Below are 6629 nucleotides of genomic sequence, written 5' to 3'. Positions count from 1 at the left end.
TCTGGTTATTACAGAAGTTACTTAGGGCCTACATTTTATCATTATCAACTTCAACATTGACAGCACATCATATGCAATGATGTATTTATCAAATGATTTCTAGGTATAAAGCTATGTATTAGATTATAGGGGTTTACAGAATATGTCAAAAATATGAACTTTGAGGATCTTTTAGTAAAAGTAAATTTAAATTTTGCTTCCTTAAGCAAATGTTTCCTAAGACTCTTATACACAATCTCTATTAAGCAATCATTTGGTGAAGAGGGAAAGTGTATGCAAGAACTGTCTATTCATGACTCCAAAATATGTATTATTTAATTCAAAAAAATGTATGTATTTATGAGGAAGATTTTTTTTTTTTTTTGAGACGGAGTCTCGCTCTGTCACCCAGGCTGGAGTGCAGTGGCCGGATCTCAGCTCACTGCAAGCTCCGCCTCCCGGGTTCACGCCATTCTCCTGCCTCAGCCTCCCGAGTAGCTGGGACTACAGGCGCCTGCCACCTCGCCCGGCTAAGTTTTTGTATTTTTAGTAGAGACGGGGTTTCACTGTGTTAGCCAGGATGGTCTCGATCTCCTGACCTCGTGATCCGCCCGTCTCGGCCTCCCAAAGTGCTGGGATTACAGGCTTGAGCCACCCCGCCCGGCCGAGGAAGATTTTTATTAATGTAAAAATAACTATTACACTTTTAATATCACATTAAAAAACAGTCAAATCTGACAGGCTAGATTTATAGATGTTGACTCTCTCCTGCTCCAAAACCATTACACATACATATATTTATGTAAATATTCAGATGTTTGCTATTATGTAGACAAATACCTGGGGGCTTTAATTTATTTCATTTCATTTTATTTGTCTTATACAGTATGATTTCCATTGCTTTAAAAATTATATACACTTGTATATACATATACATATATAGATAGACATGAACTTGCCTTCGTATACATGGAAGATGTCTGGAAAACAATATAAAAAACTGTTAGTGGAAGTTACTTTCAGGAAATAATTTGTAGGTGATGAAGGACTTTGTTTTGCCTATTTTTATTTTGGAAATTAGACAAATATATATGAATGCAAGAGAATAGTTTAATGAGCCAACCTACCATTATCCAGCTTCAGCAATCATGCATTCCTTATTGCTCTTGTTCTGTTTCATTTATCACTTGCCAAACCCTGTGGATTATTTTGTTTTTGTTTTGTTTTTTAATAAAGAATATATTTTATTAGCTTGTACTAACATTATCATATTACAAAGGCAATTTAGGGGAAGACTGCTCCTTTCAATACTTGAATAATCTGAAACAACACATACAGAACTATGCATTTTAAAAAATCCTCATTTGGATAACAAAAAAAGACAAGTTAAACAACAAAAGAACTTCTCCTTTCTCACATATGGATATTGAAGTGGACCTAATTTGTTTTTCATTTTAAAAGCTCCCCAAAACAAAAGCAGCTTAAAACCGAATTAAAATAAATAAAAAATGTGTTTACTAAACTACTGGTTTACTAAGCTACTGACACCATTTGCTGTTGTTTTGATGCAGGTTCTTCTGTCTGTTTCTTCTCTTGCTCGTTTCACTAGTCTAGTTGCACCATTTTCATCCTGTTCACCATCATTAGCAGATTTAGTTTTTTTAAACTTGAAACGTACCTTTCCTTTAGCAGACACAGGCCAGACAGCTTAATTACCTGTTCCTCTTCCTTTAAATCTGCAACGTTTTGACTTCTATTTGTTTAGGGATTCTTGTGTTGGTCTTCTAAGATTTTTTTCAATGCTTCTTTTTCCACCTCTCCTTCTAGTACTTCCCAATTCACTTCTTTGTTCCTTAATTGTAGGTTACCATTACTCGTGTCTTTGGCTTTACCCAATACTTCCTTGACATTTACTTTAATTAGAATTATACATCCCCTGTTCTGCTTCTCTGACAAGGTCTATTCATTTTATTTCACCATGATTTGAGAAAAGAATGTGCAACTCTTCTCTACACGTCTGATCATCTAAGTCACCTGAAAATTTCAGCAAGCATCCAATCTTCTTCTAGATATTTCATTTCAGCATCTTCTTCTAACTTTTGTTTTTCTTCTCACTCTGTTAGCTCTTAATTTAGCTTCCACTTCATTTTGTTCTCTTTCTTCTTCTTCTTTTTTTTTTTTGTGTGTGGCAAAGTAATCTTCCTTGAAAAGTATTAGCAGGTCTGTGCTTTTGTATTTCTGGCCAGGGGTCTCTACAAATTTCTTGGCAGATTCAATGCTACCAAACATAGCAAAAACTGATCCCTTAAATGCTTTATGCAATGTTCCTCTCATCTGAATATTGTACTTGACCTTTATCTTTTAGCCATTCTTTTATGTCATCATGAGTTGCATCAGTTGGGAAGCCGTTGATATAAACAGATCTGTTTTTACATCAGTTTTAGACTCATCAGTCATTTCTGGGAGGGGCTTGCTTGAAGACCTTCTGAATTTAGTTTTATCTTCACTGATTTCCATGAGTTCTGCCTTGGATTTTCTAAGTGCTTCTGCAGTTACAGTAAAGTCTATTATTAGATGACTTGACCTGTTGAATTTCATTATCTTCAAAGGTACCCAGCTTTCAATCATAGTGTACTGCAGCCTCAAACTCCTGGGGTGAAGAGATCCTCCCACCTCAGCCTCTGTAGTAGTTGGGGCTATAGATGTTCACCATAGAACAAAATATGCCAGGGCCGAGTGCAGTGGCTCATGCCTGTAATCCTAGCACTTTGGGAGACCAAGGAAGGAGGGTCACTTGTGGCCAGGAGTTTGAGACCAGTCTGGTTAATATAGTGAGGCCCAGTCTCTCTATATAAATAAAATAAAATATTCAACAACTTCTCCATATCATCAAATAGTTAATCGATGTTCAAATTTCCCCAATTACCTCATGCCTTTTTATCATTATTTTATTCTAATCGTGATCCAAGCCAAGTCTATCTGTTGCATTTAATTGATTTAGATCTCTTTTTAATCTGTAACAGTTCCCTCTTTTTTTTTTTCTTCATTTATTTAACAATGAAGTCAGTTTTTTGTTGTGTAGAATGTCTCACATTCTGGATTTTAGAGATTGTATACCTGAGGAGTTACTTAATATGTTAATATGTTTCTCTATTTCCTGCATTTCCTGTAGAGGTTTGATCAAAATATATAACTGCCAAGAAATTTGTGTGTATGTGTGTATATATATATACACACATATATATATATATTTTTGGGGGGGGTCTCATTCTGTCACCCAGGCTGGAGTGCAGTGGCACAATCTTGGCTCACTGCAACCTCCACCTCCCGGGCTCAAGCGATCCTCCCACCTCAGCCTCCTAAGTAGCTGGGATTACAGGTATGTACCACCATGCCGGGCAAATTTTTGTATTTTTTGGTAGATATGGGGTTTTGTCATGTTGCCCAGGCTGGTCTTAAACTCCTGGACTCAAGTGATTTCCCCCCTCGGCCTCCCAAAGGGATTACAGGGGTGAGCCACTGTACCCAGCCAGATTAAAGATTTATTTCAATGTTTTTTGGCAAAATATATTTCAGAGGTTGGGATCTGGTTAGTCTAGAATGGTCTCAGTTGGATCAATTGAGCTCTACTCCATGTTGTCTCTCCTCTTTCAGGGGGTGACCCTAGGTTTATTCCCATAGAGATTGCAGGGTGTTCAAGGAAGGCTGATATTGTTTAGTTACCCTCATGCTGTTTTCATGATAGTGAGTTCCCAAAAGATCTAATGGTTTTATAAAGAGCTTTTCCCCTTTACTTGGCACTTCTCCTTACTGCCACCATGTGAAGAAGGATGTGTTTGCTTCCCTTTCCACCATGATTTTAAGTTTCCTGCGGACTCCCCAGTCCTGCGGAACTGTGAGTCAATTAAACTTCTTTCCTTTATAAATTACCCCATTTTGGACAGTTCTTTATAGCAGTGTGAGAATGGACTAGTACTGTAAATTGGTACTGAGTAGTGGGGTGCTCCTACAAAGATACCCCAAAATGTGGAAGCAACTTTAAAACTTGGTAACAGGTAAAAGTTGGAACAGTTTGAAGGGCTCAGAAGAGAGGAAAATGTGGGAAACTTTGGAACTTCCTAGAGACTTCTTTAACCAAATGCTAATAGTGATATGGACAATGAAGTCCAGGCTGAAGTGGTCTCACATGGAGATGAGGAACTTCTTGGTAACTGGAGTGTATTATTCCCTTTTCATGCTGCTGATAAAGACATGCCGGTACTGGGAAGAAAAAGAGGTTTAATTGGACTTATAGTTCCACATGGCTGGGGAGGCCTCAGAATCATGGTAGGAGGCAAAAGGCACTCCTTACATGGTGGAGGCAAGAGAAAATGAGAGAGATGCAAAAGTAGAAACCCCTGATAAAACCATCAGATCTCATGAGACTTATTCACTACCATAACATTATGGGAGAAACTGCCCCCATGATTCAAATTATGTCCCACTGGGTCCCTCCCACAATACATGGGAATTATTGGAGTACAGTTCAAGTTGAGATTTGGGTGGGGACACAGAGCCAAACCATATCATGGAGTAAATGTGACTCTTGCTATGCTTTAGAAAAGAGACTAGTGGCATTTTGCCCCTGCCCTAGATATCTGAAGAACTTTGAACTTGAGAGAGGCAATTTAGGGTATCTGGTGAAAGAAATTTTTAAGTGGCAAAGCCTTCAAGAGAAAGCAGAGCATAAAAGTTTGAAAAATTTGCAGCCTGATGATGCACTAGAAAAGAAAACCTCATTTTCTGGGGAGAAATTCAAGCCAGCTGCAGAAATTTGTATAAGTAATGAGGAGCTGAATGGTAATCACCAAGACAATGGGAAAAATGTCTCCAGGGCATATCAGAAACCTTCACAGCAGCCCCTCCCATCATAGGCCCAAAGGCCTCGGAAGGAAAAATGGTTCTGTGGACCAGGACCAGGGCCCCCCCCGCTCTGTGCAGCCTTAGGACGTGATGCCCTGTATCCCAGCTGCTTCAGCTCCAGTCATGGCTAAAAGTTGCCAACATACAGTTCAGGCCATTACTTCAAAGGGTGCAAGTCCTAAGCCTTGGCAGTTTTCACCTGGTGTTGGGCATGTGGGTGCACAGAAGTTCAAGAATTGAAGTTTGGGAACCTCTGCCTAGATTTCAGAGGATATATGGAAATGCCTGGATGTCTAGGCAGAAGTTTGTTGCAGGACCGGAACTCTCATGGAAAGCCTCTGTTAGGGTGGTGCAGAAGGGAAATGTGGGGTCGGGAGCCACCCTACAGAGTCTCTACTGGGGCACTGCCTTGTGGAGCTATGAGAAGAGGCCACCATCCTGCAGACTCCAGAATGGTAGATCCATTGACAGCTTGCATCGTGTGCCTGGAAAAGCCACAGACATTCAATGCCAGCCATGAAAGAAGCTGAGAGGAGGCTGTATCCTGCCAAGTCACAGGGGTAGAGTTGCCCAAGGCCATGGGAGCCCTTCTCTCACATCAGTGTGACCTAGATATGAGACATGGAGTCAGAGGAAATCATTTTGAAACTTTAAGGTTAATGACTGCCCTATTGGATTTGGGACTTGCATGAGGCCTGCAGCCCCGTTGTTCCGGCAAATTTCTCCCATTTGGAATGGGTGTATTTACCCAATGCCTGTACCCCCATTGTACCTAGGAAGTAACTAACTTGCTTTTCAATTTTACAGGCTCGTAGGCAGAAGGGATTTGCCTTGTCTCAGATGAGACTTTGGACTTGGACTTCTGTATTAATGCTAGAATGAGTTAAGACTTTGGGGAACTGTTGGGAAGGTATAATTAGTTTTGAAATGTGAGAACATGAGAATTATATGGTTTGTCTGTGTCCTCACCCAAATCTCATCTTGAATTGTAATTCCCATCATCCCCACATGTCGTGGGAAGGACTCACTGGGAGTTTATTGAATCATGGGAGTGGTTATCCTCATGCTGTTCTTGTGACAGTGAGTGAGTTCTCACGAGATCTGATGGTTTTATAAGGGGCTTTTCCCCCTTTGCTCAGTACTTCTCCTCCCTGCCACCATGTGAAGAAGGACATGTTTGCTTCCCCTTCTGCCATAATTGTGTTTCCTGGAGCCTCACAGCCCTGCAGAACTGTGAGTCAATTAAACCTGTTTCCTTTATAAATTACTCAGTCTTGGGCAGTTCTTTATAGCAGCATGAGAACAGACTAATACAAAGGCAGAAGAAACTCACAAGTGCTTTGTCAAGCCCTTGCTTACTGTCTGTTGGCCAAAGGAAGTCACATGACTGAGTTCAAAGTTGGAGTGTGAGACACTGGATGCATAGAGGTCACTAACCGGGGCCTTTATAAGCTAACATACAATACAATTATCAGGTTGTCTATTTTGTCATATTAAATTGATCAGTAGATTCAAGTGTTGCCTTCTCAATATGCCTATCTTTCAGGTAATGATGATACACCAATTCTATCATTACTTCTGCATTTATTGGTCTACACTTAAATTCTTCTGTAAAGGAGCACTTACCTCCTATAAATTATTTGCTTATGCTAAAATACACGATGAACATGTATTTCCATGTATTTGTTATTTTCATAGTAGTGAATTGGTACCATAGCATTCCAAGGGAGCTAATGAGTTTTTTTAAA

General features: G+C 39.8%; 1 pseudogene; it reads right to left on the bottom strand.

Annotated features, from left to right (window-relative positions):
• Positions 1–1512: 1512 nt before the first annotated feature.
• LOC112634195 lies at positions 1513–2607 on the bottom strand (annotated as a pseudogene).
• Between the last annotated feature and the right edge of the window lie 4022 nt (positions 2608–6629).

The sequence above is a fragment of the Theropithecus gelada genome, chromosome 11 (genome assembly GCF_003255815.1).
Source record: "Theropithecus gelada isolate Dixy chromosome 11, Tgel_1.0, whole genome shotgun sequence".
NCBI classification, from domain to species: Eukaryota; Metazoa; Chordata; class Mammalia; order Primates; family Cercopithecidae; genus Theropithecus; species Theropithecus gelada.
This window is presented reverse-complemented; position numbering and strand designations above follow the sequence as displayed.